Source organism: Podarcis filfolensis (assembly GCF_964270895.1).
Source record: "Podarcis filfolensis genome assembly, chromosome: 6".
Lineage (NCBI taxonomy): Eukaryota > Metazoa > Chordata > Lepidosauria > Squamata > Lacertidae > Podarcis > Podarcis filfolensis.
In genome coordinates, this window is record NC_139609.1 from 55,356,770 (window position 1) to 55,373,783 (window position 17,014).

The 17,014-nt window shown below is 44.6% G+C and overlaps 1 protein-coding gene across 5 annotated transcripts in view; it reads left to right on the top strand.

The window, feature by feature from the left end:
• Window positions 1–17,014, top strand: part of PACSIN1 (protein kinase C and casein kinase substrate in neurons 1) — a 69,723-nt gene that overhangs the window by 3,915 nt on the left and 48,794 nt on the right. For 2 of the 5 annotated variants that reach the window (XM_083618043.1, XM_083618042.1), the window contains exon 1: window positions 11,241–11,681. The exons of 1 other annotated variant lie outside the window; for it this stretch is intronic. The gene's annotated coding sequence lies outside the window, so the exon portion shown is untranslated. Of the gene's footprint in view, window positions 1–11,240; window positions 11,682–17,014 lie in introns of those variants that run through there. 2 more of the 5 variants (XM_083618041.1, XM_083618044.1) reach the window with 2 other exon arrangements.

Genomic DNA, 17,014 nt, shown 5'->3' on the forward strand with positions numbered 1-17,014 from the left:
TTAAGGGGGCAAATAGGCTTTCAGTCAGCTCACAAGGCAGCTTACCTGAGTGCAACTGCTTGAGGTGTCCTCAGGCCAAGAATCTGTGGGAGTGAGGGTTACCTTTTGTAAAAGCTGATGAACCTAGATCATTTTTTGTGTCATTTTGGTCAAACACAGGAGAAGCATTACTGCGGGCAGATAACTCCATTATGATATTTATTTATTTACATTCATTAATTAAGAATATTTCTAAACAACTTTTTGGCTCTAAACAAGGCAGTTTAAACACACAGAGAAAAAATAAAATTATTAAACACGTTTTAGCAAAGATTAAGAGCAAAGATCAGATACATAGAGAACAGAGAAATTAAATACTATATTCAAACTGAACACAATTAAAGGCCTTATGAAATACAGTAGAAACATTTTACTGCCCACTTAAAAACCACCAGGGATGGGGCTAATCTAAATTTCCTTTGGGACTGGGGTGCTGATAGAGAGGAGACCCTATCTCAAGTTCCAGTCAACTGCACCACTTGCTTTAGATCAAGGATGGGATACCTGTTGCTCTCTAGATTTTGTTGGATTCCAACTCTCATCCACCCCAGCCATCAGGGCCAATGGTTAGAGGTGATGGGAACTGTAGGGCAACATATGGGCAGCCATAGGTTCCCCATCCCTGATTTAGATGGAGAAGGATCTATAAATATATAAGAATATATCTGCAGAAGCGACACATACTGGGGGTTCCAATTAGGCATTTGTGTATCTGGATCACTTCAGATTTTGAGGAGTTAGTACAAGTTCAGTTCATAATAAACTCCAAGAGTAGTTTATAAAACAGGACCTGGCTAGATGGGCTTAATTGGAAACTGGAGAAAACATGCTATTTGGGTTCTGATCTGAATCTAGCTTGCCATTAAGCAGTTTTAGGCAAAGGATGGAGAGGTTCCCAATCTGTTTCTAGTTCAAAGGGTTCAGGAAATATCAGCAGGCATTACTCTCTGTCACCTCCGTTGGCAGGGAGATTAACAGTCTTGGCCAGGGTTCACGTGAGCAACTGGTGTAAACTGATATCCCCAATTGGAGTTCAGCACTGCGTCAGCCTCATACTCATGAGCATCTCTTGTCTAGATTCCCCTGCCTCTCTTGAACACGGATTCTTATTTGGCCTAGGCTCTAACAGGGCACTCTGTTGTTCGCCATTGTTAAGCTCCAGGCAGCAGCCTTTATCACAGCCCCACCCTGGGGGAATTACTTCCAGATATAATATCCCCAGGCTGTGGCTCTAAGCCTGTCACCTGCTATTGTCCCACAAATTGATAACACACACTCACAGGTTCTAGTTACAGCTTTCAGAAGCATCCACCTACAGTATGTGCTGGGAGTAGAGCTGTCACGAAACCATTAGCACCTATGCCTGGAGGGCAACTACCCTTTTTCACATCAGCGATGCTACAGCCTTTTTACCTTGTCTGGCTACATGCAGCAGAAACACAAGGGGAGCTGTCGAGCTCTCATAGTGCACCAGCAAAAAGGCACAGCTGTGTAAGCTGGTCTTGTTCTCTGTGCAACCGGAAGAAGTGCTAGCAAAATTTTCACATGGCATTTATTGTATGGTTTTATGTATAACTGTTGGAAACCGTTCTGATATTTTTAATGAATAGCGTGGTATAAATATTTTAATAAATAAACAAACGGCTTTCTCTTTATCCAGACAGGTTAGCTAGGGCATTACTTATCTGATCTCAGAGGGCAATTCCCAGTTGTTAGCCTGTTTCAGCATGTAGAAATATAAATGCACTAACAAACATCTAAAATGTATTTATCTCAAGTGGCTCCATTCCATATTAATGTTTAATTTTAGTTCATGCAACAGCCTTCAGCAGACATCCTGGTGGATGGGAGATGGGGGCATTGTTTCCTACTTGTTAACAGCAATTAAAACCCTGGCTATTCAAACTAGGACTCTTTGGGGCATAAATGGATTATTTCTATCAAACAAATTGGTGAGCACTACTGTGGCTCCCATTCTTGACTTACTCATATGCTTACTCTTTTCTGCATGGGGCTTTGATTGAACAAATGTGGAGCTGATGTGGAAGATCCTGCCATGGATTTCAGAACCATCTTCTCTCTCTTAGATTGATGCCCTGGTCTGCTAGGTATGGCAGTTATGCCGTAGGTAGTTTACATATTTCATTTCTGACCCTCTCCAAGAATGGCTATACCACAATTTCCCTTTAGTTTCCTCAATCTCAGATAAGCTGCATTTATGCCACATCCAGCAAAATACTTGGTTTACTGTTCGTTATTAGTGCTTCATATACCTGCAGTTATTTCAATAATTGATTTTAGGTATCTCCTGTTAAGAAGCACCCAAGTTTCTTATATAACCTGTATTATAAAAATGGCTGGCCTTCTCCAAACGGTTGCCTAAATATATATCCCTTCTGCGCCAGCAGCCACAGATGAATTCTTTTTCCTCAGTATCTGCTGCCGTCACACCTCCCCTTGCAAATTGTAGCTGCAAGTACTTTGATAACTGGATTAAGGAGAGCCTTGCTTGCTCACACTGCGGCTCCTTGGCTTTTGTGTCCTCTGTGGAAATGCTAATTCAAACATTTCTACAGCAGCTCTCCCAAAGTCTCTGACAGCAGACTGATGTCAGGGGATGCTTAGCCTTCTTCCTCCTTCTATTTCTCGTCCCATTTAATAAAAGAACAACAACGAGCAGTATACAGTACTGTGGTGCATCAGCAGTCCTCTCTGGTGCCCACAGAAATAGGTTCTGCAGGGAAAATATGTGACAGCTAAAAGCTAAGGAAACATAGGGGTTAGCGCAGGTTTCTTCACAAGCAAGCACAGGAGGTTTCTGACACTGTTGATTAACAATGTGAATTTCAGTGTTGGCAGTGCACAAGCAGGGAATGAGTTGGACCAATTATCTACATCCAGCCTGAACTGTGGTCTGAGTGGGACTGGTGAGCTTGGGAAGGCGGTATGGCCTGTGAAGGGGGCATGGCCTAGGGAGAGTCCCAAGGGCCACACAGCTTGAGGTTCCTAACCCTTGTTTGATATGGTGCAAAGTTTGAGGAAAATAAGCATCTTAAACCTCAATGCCCCTACAGCTTGGAGCATGGCTCAGGAAGTTTTGCACAAGGGATTAAAAGCAGAAGTGATGTGCAGATAGCTAGGTTGTGAATAATCTTATTATTTTGGGAATAATATGATCTACTGAGGTCGGGCGGTAACTGTAAGGCTGAACTGTGCTCAGGCATGATGGTGCCTTCCTTTTCTAAACTGGGCTCACTTTTTTCTGCAAGCACCTGCCACGGCTGGTCAAGCCATGATCAGATCCTCTTCAGCAGCTTTCCCTTGGCCTTGCTTCCTCAAAATGAAGCAGTGATTAATAGGTTGCTAGTACTGATGAAACTGCTCAGAGAGCCAGGATGGATTTAATCGTAAAAGGATTCTGAATCGCTGGCACTTGGATTCTGTTGTACGTTAAGGGTAGCTATTGATTTACTACACTTGGGGGCAGATGGCAAGGGAATAATTTCTTTTTCTGAAAGAGACAGATGTGAATAGACCAAGAGGCAGTGAAACTATTTGCAATCTGAACTGAATTCCAGCCTATTGCACATAGTCCCCCTACCCCCTGTGGAACAGTGATTGTTGGCCCTTGATGTTCTTTAGCTCATTCTTAACAGCAATCTAGTTCCATGTGTCGTAACACCCTGCTTGCCCACAATGTTGGCACCTTTTCTCATATTAGGAATGGGGAGCCTGTGGTCCTCCAGATGTTGTAGAGCTCAACTCCCATGAGCCTCAGCCAGCATGCCCAATGGTCAGTGATGCCTTTTTAAATTAAGAAATGGGGGGGCATTGATAGCTGTTGATAATGTTACTGCTTTAAGGATGATTGCATTACTGTAAAGATGTAGATACAGGTAACAGATAATAGGCAAAAATAGTGTTAGGGCTCTCTAGGTCAGGCTTCCTCAACCTCTGCCCTCCAGATGTGTTGAGACTACAATTCCCAGCATCCCTGACCACTGGTCCTGTTAGCTAGGGATCATGGGAGTTGTAGGCCAAAAACTTCTGGAGGGCTGAGGTTGAGGAAGCCTGCTCTAGGTACATAGATAAAATTGTAGAAAATAACACCCTATTGCCAAAAAGAACAGTTTCAAGTACACAAAAAGCAGAGTTCCTGACTGAAACATATAGTCATTGAAAAGCATTTAAATAAAATTTAATAGACATGATACCCAGGACATAAAAATCATACATGTTCAAAGACAGAATTGGGAACTATGGTCTTGCCAGTTTCCTGAAAGCAGGTGCAGGTACCCTGCGTGCATATAGCCATAGACCCGCCCCCCTTCTCATCTTTTGCTAGATGTGGGGCTGGGCGATATCTGGTTTTTAATATTGTGAGATATCACCAACTAAACATTGTGATACCAATATATCACAATGTCTGAAATAAGGATAGAGCTAGGTAGAGGCATTGGTTGGCTTCATGGTTTTTCCTGCACTGTGATTTTTGCCAGCGCCTGTGCTTGCAATTCACTGCCCCCTGCAGGAGGCAGGGGAAAGCTGAGCTGGCAGAGTTAATGGGGCTGCAGGAATTGAGAGAAACACTGGCTGGCTTCACAGATTTTCCCACATTGTGATTTCTGCATAACGCGCGCGCACACACACACACACCATGATTTACGATATATTACCAGGTCAAAAAATATGAAACCGATATCACGATATGGACTTCAAACTAGTTTTGGATGGTATGTTGATATATCACCCAGCCCTAGCTAGATGCACAGCATTCAAAGGATGGGACCAGTAACACATACATTGAAGCATAGCCAGCCATCATGATCCTCATCTCTCTACATGGGCTTAGTCTGCACATCCAATTCAAGTGCTAGATTGTGCTTCGGGTAAGAAAAGGAGGACAAGATTCTGTACTTTTAGTAGGTTTATACAGTACAGGGGAATTTCAACAGGTGCAGCTTTTCACATCTGCATGACAAAAGAGGACTTGACAAAACGCTCTCTGCAATTCCTTCTTTTACACCCGATTTAGCTTTCTTCTTTTTTTTGCCCAAGGACCACACTGAGAATTGGCCTACCCTCCAGGGCTGTATACCAGAGGTGGGCATGGGGAAAATGGCCAACACACCAATCAGCACATCAGAGAAAATGCACTCTCCAATTAAATAAGAGATTTTGAAATGAGAGGGACTTGCAGAAACACAGCCTCAACTCGTCATTGCCTGCACTTTGCCCAGCCTCCCTCGCCAATGCCAAGTGGATGCAAAATGCAAGCATGATAGCCTGGCAGGGTTTTTGCGTTCAGTGACACAAATAGCTCTACATGCCACAAATCTCCAGAACTGGACCCTGTCTATATTAACAGCAGGGCTGGGATCTTGGGAAAGTAGCAAGTCCCTTTTCCCGGCCTTACAAACAGCATCTTCCACAAAGCTCCTTGCAGCTTGCCAGAAAAATTGAGCCCTTCATGTCAGAGACCATGCCCTTTCCCTGGAAAGAGTTCCGGAGGATGCCTGAAGGGCTGGAAATTAGCAAACAAAAGGTGGATTGTTTTGGTGGAATGAAGCTGGGTTTCTGATGCCACCTGCACAATGACACAGCCTTTCACAACGATTTGCTTTCTGAGCAAGCAACTGCAGAGGGCCCAATTATTCTGTGATTCTAATTAAGGACACAAATAGCGTAGCGTCTGCATTTTCCCAGGAAGTGGGGAAGGGTATCTGAAACAGGCAACTAGCTGAGTGCATCTCTTGTTTGAAGGTGGAAGGGACTATGGGAAGCACAGAGCAAACGGCCAAAAGCTTCCAGCTGCTTCTACAATATGGCACAACAACAGGCCACAGAGGACTCAAGAAAGCAGACATGAGATGGGATGGGAAGGTCCCATTATGGCATATCCAGCACCAGTCCTGCCTTGAAGCACAGTGAAACCACCTACTTCAGGCAACATATTGAGATGAAGGCAGGAATTGGTTTCTGAATGGTGCAGCAAACCTTTAACAGAGATGGCCTTAGGGGTGTGTGCATGTGCACCATTTCGGATTTTCATCAGGCAGCAAAAAGTCTTGAGCCAATGTGTAATGTTGCTTTGGTCCCTGTGTAGATGGCAGTAGCATAGTTGTACCAGTGACTGAGCCAGTCTGCCATTTAAATTCCCTACTTTGGCTCTGGGTTAGAGCTGTGAGGTTGTACGGCATCCTATCACAATATAATTAATTGCACACGAACATGAAGTGGGTGCAAAATTTGCTCACATGTGAAGAAGAGAACTTGTGCAAAGAAGGAATAGGCCCAAACTAAACATGGCATGGAATATTATGCATATTTATCCTGATTGTTACAAGAAGGAGAATTTGCCCCTCCGGTATATTTTCTTCCATTAGTGGAAAAGCAGCTTGCGCAACCATTTTGAGCAGATAAAAATGTTGTGCCAGGAGTGGGGATTCTGCCATTCCTCCCTTGAACTCATAGAATCTCGTACCCATTTCTGATTTTAAAAAAATGTTGGGAGAAAGATATACAAGGACTGCAATCCTATGCCCATTTACCTGGGAGTACTTAAGGAAGCTTACTTTTAAGTCAAAAAATATAGATTGTACTGTATGAGTCTATTTATTTCCTCTGTTCCCTTCTGCTAGCTAGTGAAAGTCAACTGAACTGCAGGAGAAAAAGCTTTGCATACTGAGAAATTGATGGAAATGTTACAATTGCAGTGTTGTTTATGGTGATTGGAGAGGAACAGCAATGAAGCATAACACAGCTATTTTTAAAACCTGTTTCACACACAACATTTGGGCTTGGACCTGAAAAAGCCAAGTGTGAATGAGCATGTAGCCACATGCTGTTAGATTTGCAGAGTCATCTCTCAAAAATGGCTCTTAACAGAGTAAGACTGCTTTCATTACCACATCTGTATGGCACCTGAATAATGGGGCTCTTATCTAAGCCAGTAGTTTACAGATGTTACGTTTGGCTGCATGGTAATGTCAGATCCTCCTGTCAGATTTGTCCCAAAGGTGCTGGTTTTACACATGTAGAAATTATCCATATCTGAAAAGCAAACCAGCATGCTCAGATAAAAAGCTTGTCTATGAAAAGCCAGGTAGCAATAACAACAGCAGCAGCAGCAATAATTCTCATTATTTTTTAAACCGTTTAACCATGGGGAAGCATAACTCTCTCGTTCTCTCATACTGGTTAATTCATCTGTAACTTAAACTGGCACAAGGGATTCAGTCTAGCGTATGCACATACAGCAGTTATACCAATACCTGTTTTGTGCAATTCTCTACTGTACCAGAGGAAGCTTCCCCCACCCCCACCCCCATTGTCTGAAAAGTAGAGCTTTGTATTATTCCTTCCATGGGGTATATTCTTATCTCCTGCCTGGCCCCAGTGGATAAAAACTTTACCTGTAGGCAAGGTTGGCCTATCTCAAAATGGGAAATCCGGTGAGAGAGCTTCTCTTTGAGATCTTCAGGATGCTTTTGATGAAAAAAGGGAAGGAACCATATGCCAGAGAAATGAAGGAAAGAAAAAAGAAACATCAGAAGCAACAAAAGGATTTTTAGTTTAGCAAGGTGCAGAAGGAATGGAAGGCAGAGATGAGCCATCAAAGGTAAAGCCATTTCTCACGTCTATTCCTAGCCTGTGAGTGAATTATTGTCTGTCTGTGCCTACACTCCCTCTCCTGCTGAAATGGGGAATCAAGAAGCCAGATGAAGGGTGCTGAAGACAGAGAGCCCTACTGTGCTTCATTAGGAAGTCAAATGTGCTCTTTAGAAGAAAGATGAGAGGCTGCCTGAGACAGGGAGAAAGCCACAAGGGACCTGGTTTACGTTCTCAGAGCAACTTGATCCTAGCTCTCCTGAACAACAGAACAACCCTCCTTAGGCAAACGGAATCATTACTGCAACTGCTTCTAAGGACTGGCCTGTTGGCAGCTCTAACAGCTTCTAAGGATGTGCCCGTTAGTAGCTTTAGATTTCCTCTAATCTCTTATTATCTAGTTGTACAGAAGCACCACTAAGGACATTGGCTTCCTCAAGGAAAGCACCATTCTCCCATAGACCCCAGCCGTGACATTCCAGATTAGTCTTCCCATTTGTGCAACACAGCTAAATCAATGGGGACACAAGATCTGGGCTTTTTAAATTCAAGCATGCAAGTTGTTTTTCTGCTTCAGATGTTGTTTAACATTAAGAAAAATCACTTGGGTCAAAGCTATGTTAACCATCGGGAGATTACATTTCTTGACACTGTCTGGCATTGTGAATGGTCTTGCATGTCTCCATTATGTGTTGAGATTGTGGCTCACCACTAACTTCTAGCCTATGACACATTGTGGAGGGTTTTCAAAAAAGCAATGGCCATACATCTGGAGCATTCACAAGACTGAACACCATGTCCAACATTCAAGCTGTGACCTACATGTTAAAAAGGTTGTATGAACTAGCCCTTGTGGCTTCTCTCTGTCCCAGTGGCACATTTTGGAAACTGGGCCAATACAACTTTCTTATCTTACATAATGTTGCAAAGAGATGCTGAGCTTTGTGGAAAGTTATGCACTGCATGCAGATTCCCTCCCCACTTTCCTTAAATAATTCCTGTTTGCTGCACTGGGCCTTTTATGGGAGGGGATAAATTTTCTGTGGTGGAGAAGGCTTGGTTGTGGGAAAGCCGGGTATAGATATTCACTTGGCTATGATGCTGATTTGGTGGACTTTGGCAAGACACTTGAAAGAAAGCAGTGAGAACAAGGAACAAGGACAGAAGGGGTAGGGGGATACAGTAGGCAGAAACAGCTAAGTACAAAATAAGACAAAAACATTGCAGATTTCCAGAGAAATGTTTCATCCAAGTTCAGCATAGGCCTTTGATTTTTTTTGTACAATAGCTTGGGTTGCACTGTGGAGTGGAGAGTATAATCCACTTGTCACTGAACAGATTTTAACAAGTACAGGCATTCCCTGCATAGACAGCAAGTCACATTTTAGCTTTGGTACAAGTCTCACAAGTTCTCTAGCATTTTATCCCATCTACATATAATGGAAGCTTATGGGGAGAGAGTGGGGAGAGACAGGCAATCCAGGGCAGAATACATTCAGAGGATAGCTGTACTGCTCTTTGCCTCTATTTTTTTAAAAAAAAAAAACCCAAACCACTTTCTCTTCACCTGGACATGGAAATTAAAATTGACTAGTCCCCCTGCTATATTATGAAGTGCCTAGTGCCTACTAAATCAGGTAGGCACTTCATAACATTGGCTATATACAGGAAGAAGAATGCCTTTGCTCACTTGTTACAAAGCAGTAACTCAAGTACCAACAGTTGACAAAATTGCAGGGCACCACTGAGAGAGCTGGATAGATGGCTTTACTCGAGCTTGTTGCTTTTTTAAATGACTGGATTGAGCACTCATGCACATGATTTGTACAGCTGAGGGGCACACAGCCTCTAATGCTTCTTTTTTAAAAGACCCAAAAATTTGGGGCAGAGGAGTTGTATCACACACTAGCGATGGCACAAGCACTATTCAGGTAGGGGCATGTGGTGCTCACTTAGCCATATTCCACAAAGTACCCATAACAGCAATGGATGGCATACTGGCTAGAGGAAGAAACGTACTTTTTTAAAGGAGCAAAATACTGCAAATCACTAAAAATTGGGTATTTAGGGGCCATCTGGTTACCAGCTACCAGAACTTGCAATACAGAGCGGAAATTTTCTTCAGCCTATTACCGCACCACTTTAAAATCACTCTAGTCCTCCAGGGACAGCAGTTACTGTCACATCTTCTCACACATGCAAAAACTTCCCTCCCTCTAGGAGTTGTTGTTTGTTTAATTGGTTAGCATAGACGAATGTCAGTGAACTGACATTGCTGCTGTGATGAGGCTGCAGTAGGTGCACCTGGTAGATTGCTTCATCTGGAGAGCACTTTTTAAGAGGCACTTTACCTAGGGCAGGTAGGGGGATCCAACTGTGGCCCTACTTCCAAGTCTACTGCAAGTCAGTCCTCCAGTCCAAATGACAAGCGCACATCCCACTTGAGCCTGGATTCCTGCAGGAAAATCTTATAAGAGCTGCTGATACTCTTAGAGCAGGAAAAGAAACGTAGAAAACATCCCAGAAATAGCCTCCGTAAGTAGATGCTGCTTCTGCAGTGGTCTACAAGAATGGTATACTGTATCTTGTAAAGTTACCTAATTGCACAAGCAAACCCAAAGACTTTGCTAGGCTAGGGAGACCATGTTGTTAGGGTAGTCCATGAAAATGCATGGGTGGTCATCTCTCCAATGTTAGGGTTCCACTTTAGATGACTTCATCGATCATCCTTTTTGGCATTACCAAGGAGTCTGTGATGCATTAGTGCAGCTGGGTAATTTTAGCTTGGCCTTCATTGTCTTATGGGGGAAGGGTGTTCTTTCAATGGTCATTTGTATTACTTCACTTCAGAAGTGAAGTTAAACTATGCAACTCGCTCCTCCCACAAGGTGCAGCAATGCCACCAATTGGGATGGCTCTGAGGGGCTTTGAGAGCGAGACACATCAGTTCCCAGGATCCTTACGTATACTTGGCCATAATGTCTATGCCTTCAGGCAGTTTGCCTCTTGATACCATTTGCTGGGAACCCCAAGGGGGGAGAATGCTGTTGAGGACAGGACAGGTCACTGGAAGACATGGGCCTTTGGCTGGATCCAGCAGGGCTTTTCTTACGTTTTTCTTAACGTGAGGCAGCCCTGTGGCACCCGAGGGCCCTCTGTTCCTTCCGCTGCGTGGTGGGACAGACTTCCTAAGTAGGTCTTCCATCCCAAAGTCCTGCCCTGAGGGACAACAGAATGGCTGGAGCATGCACAGACCTCAGATTGTCCAGGAGACGTCTCCTCTCCTCGGGAAGGCCTCGATATTTACCGTCTTCCGGCCTGCTGCGCACAGATAGTCCCTGGCGAGCAAGCTCGTGTGTCCTTACATGTATCACTTGAGGGAGCACCACACGTGTCGCACGCTTGCCTGTAGTCACGCGCGCTTGCGTGTGTCAGCAGAACCCGGCGTTGCGCGCGCGGGGAGCGGGGGGGGGCGAGAAGAAGCAGGTGCGGGAGGCGGGTTTAAGGCGTTCTACTGCCACCTGCGCGCGGGAGGAACATTCCGCCGAGGCGGGAGCCCGCGCGCAGTGCGCCTGGACATACATGTGTGTGCGTGCAGTTTTGTCTGCGCGCGCGCAACCCGGGTGGTGGGAGGGAGAGCGGCTGGAGAGAGTGTGTGTTGGTGGGGAAGAGTCGGCGCTGGCAGGCAGGATGCGCTGAGCATTACCCAGTTGCCATAGAAACCAGCAGAAGGAGGTGGGCGGCCGGTCGAGGAGGGGGAGCGATTTGCCCGCAGTCGTCGCGAAGCTGCTGCTGGAGTCGGAGCTTCGCCAGAGGAAGCAAACCTCGCGCGCTCGCCGCGGTTCAGGTGGGAGAGGAATTTGAACTCCCTTCCTCCCCCGCCCTCCTGCACGCGCGCGCGCGCACACACACACAGTAACACACACACACACCGCTGTGGCTCCTCAGCCTTTCTCTAAGGGTCTTGCAAGGGAGCCTTCCCGGACAGTCTGCTAAGCCTCCCGCGCTAAGCAGCGGCCGGAACTGCGCAGGTAAGCCCTCGTCTCTTATGTCGGGGTGTGTGTTCGTGTGTGGGGGGGAAATAATTATCGGGGTTCATATTTTGCACCCCCATTTCTTTTCCTCCTCCGCCTCCCACCCGCCAGCCCTGCAGCATCGAAGCGGGGACGGTGGGATTTGAAGCAAAGGTCCATCAGTGCAGCTGGAAAGAGGGATGGGGTGGGCACACAGCCCCACCGAAGAACCTTTCCGGAGGGGCAGGGGGCTGGAAGGGGCAGTCCCTGGGCTTCATCTGTTTAGTTGCGCTTCGGTAGAAGCTTGTCCCGTGCATCTCTGGATCTCTCCCCTGCTTCCCTTTTTTCTTGTTTTTTTTTCCTGTTGGGGTTGCACCTGACGAGATGTGGGTTGCACTACAAGCAGTGGGAAGGAGAAGTGCGCTACTGTGACAAGAGCCTGCGTTGGGGCTGAATTGTGGGGCAAAGCAGCTGGCAGTTCTGCAAGCACCTGGTGGGCGGCTGGCTGGAAATGATACCAGGATGAGCAAAGGACTCTTAGCTGAACTGACATGTGGCTGGGTCCCCACCTTGATTGATGTACCTTGCTGCAGGGCAGTCTGCCTGGGACATAGGGGTGAACTAGATGATCCCACTGGGTACTTTCCAGTCATGGCGATGATGAGCACATTCTGCAGTTGTACTGACCTTTCAGACTTAGACTGTCTGCACCATTTTCATTTAAGGAAGAATTGCACTGCTCCTTGAACGACAACAACAATCCTATGTGATGCAGCAGCAAAAAAAGCTAATGTTATTCTAGGCTCCATCAACAGAAGTATAATATCCAGGTCAAGGGAAATAATAGTCCCACACTATTCTGCCTTAGTCAGACCACACCTGGAGTACTGGGTCCATTTCTGGGTGCCACAGTTTAAGAAGGATATTGACAAGCTGGAACGTGTGCAGAGGGGGGCGACCAAGATGATCAGGGGTCTGGAAACCAAGCCTTATGAGGAATGGTTGAGGGAGTTGGGTATGTTTTGCCTGGGATATATCTATATATTATATCTGTCTTGGATGCTTTAGTTGAGATTCCTGCATTGCAGGGGGTTGGACTAGATGGCCCTCAGGACCCCATCCAACATTGTGATTCTGTGATTATTAATATTATGGGATTGCAAGACAGGTTCATTTGCCTCCTCCTCCAGGGGTGCCAAAGGTTCTCAAAGAGGGGGAGGGTATTTCTTGGCCTCTTCAAGGAAGGAATGCTGGAAACATTTTGGGGAAAGGGAAGGATCATGATCCCTAACTCCATCTGGAATGCCTTCAGATCTCTAATCAAATATAGCCAATATATATATTTTTTGAATTTGTCATCTCCAGGCCAAGCTAATGGGCAATGGCAGCAGGGTAGGCCAAGGTTTCCATCTTTTAGGGTCCATTACATTATTCTTTCCATTTCCAATACTGCAAGGGCATTCCTCATTATTCCAGGAAGAGAGAAGCTAGATCTGGAAAAAGGAACCAATGTGATGCACAAATGCCTACAATCTGCTTTATGCTGAATTATTTCTTTTAGCTATCTTCATCCTGCTCAATTTAAGCCATGCACCATCACCCCCTCCTCATAGCAGAACGAATTGTTCTTGATAGGGGGCAGGGAGGAAGACTAATCTTTGTAAACAGATGAGCTATGCCTCATTCCTGTAGGTGTGCTGTGGGAACTCTCTTCTGTGACTGAGGAGAAACCAGGTCTAAGGTGATATAGTTGGTGTGGGGCTCATAGTCCTAAATATGTAACCTGAGAGCAAAGATATCCTTTCTATCCTTATGTCTTCTTGCTGGGCAGAGTAACTCAGTCATCAGGTGCAGTGGTTTCTAGAAATGACTTAAAATCATTGTGGTTATGGTCTGTCTGCCAGTCTAATAACACGTAAGATCAGAGGTTCTTTATTGCATGCAGGCATGTTAAGAGTGAGAGCCCGTACTTCGTGGGATCGGTGCATGACGTGTTCACCATGGACAGGGAGTCAATATGGCAGCATAATTTCATTGCCATCATTTGCCCAAATGGTCATGTGAATTGGCCCTTGGATGGTTTGTAGCATTCTCCTAGATTTAGTTACCTTTAGTCACTCACTGCAATCACAGAAGCCTGCCACTCAATTTCCCCCTTTACAAAAACTTGCATCAATTTCCTGAAGCCATGATTGAAGCCAAGTACTTCATTATCCTTAATACATCCCACACATCCAGTTTTCAGCATAATACCATCTGATTTTGCCTCTAGCTTTGCTTGCATTCTACAGAGTATCCAGTTTTTCTGTGACTCTCTTCTGCATCAAATCCAAATTATATGCTCCTTCATACCCTATGAAGCAAACCCCTTTTATATTACCAGTGTATTTTCTCAACAACCTATTGTGGCAAACTGCTATCCCATTTTGATCTGTAATACTTTATAAAACAGACAAGACTAAAAGTGGCACAGGTGCAAATTGGAACTGAAGCCAATAGGATTTTAGTGGCACAAGTGGCAGCCTCAGGACCTCTTTACAACACAAAGCCTATAAATTCATTCTTCTCTAAGTCCCATATTTGAATAAAGTTGACAGTCTCAGTGCTCTGTCTAATAATTTGTCATGTCACTGTCTCCTTTCATTTGCCGAGAGATACCTAAATATCTCCATTGCCTTGTTTCTGGAGTAACTGTAAGCTCCTCTAGGCAGGGACCTGATATATCATCTAGTTTATCCTGTAGAGCATCATGTACATTTGGAGACTAGGACAGAAAACAGAGGCTGTGAAAATTTGAAGATGATTCTTGATTGCTGGTTCTTAGATAATATTCTTCCCAACTCCAAAGGAGAGAGAGAAATTGCAAGCATGGAGGCAACCATTATCATGAGGCATGTGCAAAGCTGCTTCCTGGCATTGGCATGCTTCCAAGTGCTGCAGCAAGTATAATATGCAAGTGCAGATTCCAGCAAGATCACAGTGCATCCTTGGCATTCTGATTTTAAAGGATGCTTGACAATAAGTTAAAGGCTGAAGTGTTTTTAGAGCAAGCTTCAGCCTGAGGTTTTGTATGCACTAAACAAGACCTGCCATCACGGAAGCAGTCACCTGGAACACGGATGCAATGACTACACTTGCTTGTGAAGCCCTCATAGTCCCTGCCCGAGTGCCATGGTTCACTAGCTGCTGTGAGGGCCTGGATGGCACTTGTTTAGACAGCAAAACTAGCCTCCCTTAACGGTTAGGTACCGGCAGATGTATTTTGTTAAATAAGAAAGCAACATAAAAAGTAATGAAATTCTGTATTCAGAAGAAGTCTGCAAAACACAACTGTTTGCAATAAGGCTTTTCAAGCATTTCAGCAGAATTTTATTCTCCATTCCCTACCCTAGAAGGAAGGAGAAACGCGGCGGGGGGGGGGGGAGTTTTAGTGGAAGGCAGAAAGTGTTGCACCATGCTTCCATTAAATCCTTTCATAACAGATGCTAAGAATCAAAGGTTCCCTTTTTAAAAGGCAAATCATCATTTTATTTCGAAATTGTAAGGTTGTTGGGTGTGGGTCGTTGATTAACCTCTTCCCATTTTGAAATTTTTGATGTTTTCTCTCCTACTAACATCTATGCCAAGCACTAAAAGGAAAACACAAAATTATGATAGCTGGACACCTTCCCGTTGTTGGCTGATGGCATCCAAGGGCATTGCTTTCTATATGTCAGATTTGCAAGAAAGTATAACACATCTCTATATACTCTTTTGTAATCTGAAGGCTGTTCAATCCTTGCTCTGGACTGACTTTCTTAATAAGGGTGTTCTAATGTATTAGGTCCTTATTTGATGAGAAAGATGATAAAATTTAATATTCCAAGAGTTCCGAGTGCTTCAAAATCTAGCTGTAATCCTTACAACAAGCCTGTAAAATAAGTCACTATTATTGCCTCCAATATTGTAGAGAGAGAGCGCGATTGGCTGGCCTAAGGCAACCTAGTGAGTTCACACCAGAGGTGAACTGAAAACTGGCAACTTGCTGCTACAATAGTTCATAACGATAATAAGGAAAAGGGGAAAAGGAAAACCATGTACATATAACAAGAGCTGTGAAAACTCTGCAATTCTATGCAAGTGTAGAATTCAACATCCTGTTACTAATATGAAACAAAAATCTGGAAAGGTTGTGAGCAATGCCTGATGACATCCCAAGAGACTGAAGAGGCTTAGTAGCCATTTTCAGCCACAGACAGACCTGACTTCAGTGCCCTGCATAGCATTTTGTCCTTCCTCATGACCTGCCGAAGCTGATTGACTTCTGCAAAGCAAGCATGTATACTGTATGCAAATATGGTTGGCAGGCATTACTGTTAGAGATTGCAGAATATGGCTTTTCTTGGCATAGGGCTTGAGCTACCTTGGTGCAGGAGTTTTATTTTATATATAAATATAATTTGGAAGTATAAAGAAGGCCCACCCCTGCTTGTTTTATAGCTTTGCATAGCATAGCAATTCTAACAGGTCACAATCAGTTATATTAATCTTTAGCAGACGAAAAGGTATTTCCTTTCCATTGCATAATGTTTTAAACAAGACTTGAGGAAGAAAGGTATGCACTGACTTCAGTGAGACTTACTCCCAGGTAAGTGTATTGTTACATCCCACCTCTATCTCAAAGTGGTGTGAGACTCCAGGGGTTCCAGCTGCTTACCCAGGGTTTGTGTTTCCGTTGGAAATTAGGCACAGCGGAGACTGCAGTGTCTTTATGAAATATGGTTTATTTACACATGATTACAACCTGTGTCTAGATGGAGAGAGTTCCCAGCATTCACATAACACGACAGTCCTTTGTTGCTTTTCTACGAGCAGCAAACATGGATCTGCAGAGAGAGGAAGCCATGCTACCTGTGCCCCTGCATTATGACTTCTTTAGCCCCATATGACTTTCTGTCCACTTCCTCCTCCTCCTTCCCAGAACCACTTGCAGAAACAACTCCTCCCTCTTCTGCATACAGCAACACCCACTGTAAGCCTGGCAGCCTCCCCCTCCATGCTGGGCAAAGAGTCTTATGGTTTGCAGCTGGCTAACATTTATCAAACAGATTAAGCCATTATCAGTCTTTTGGGTCTTCAGTGGCCCACCCCCAGTGAGCCATCACAAGGCTGGCCTCATGAGGAAGCTAGCTGGTGTTATTTCCAGCACTTGCTAAATTCATGAATTTGTGAGTTTGCTCAAATTCTAAACCTTTACTGAATCTAGATGTTTGGCGGGGCCTTGCCCCTCGCCAATTTATAACATATGTTGAGTTGCAGCCTTAAGCTGCAACCATTTTTTTTTCCTTTTAAAGACGGTTGTAAAAAACAGG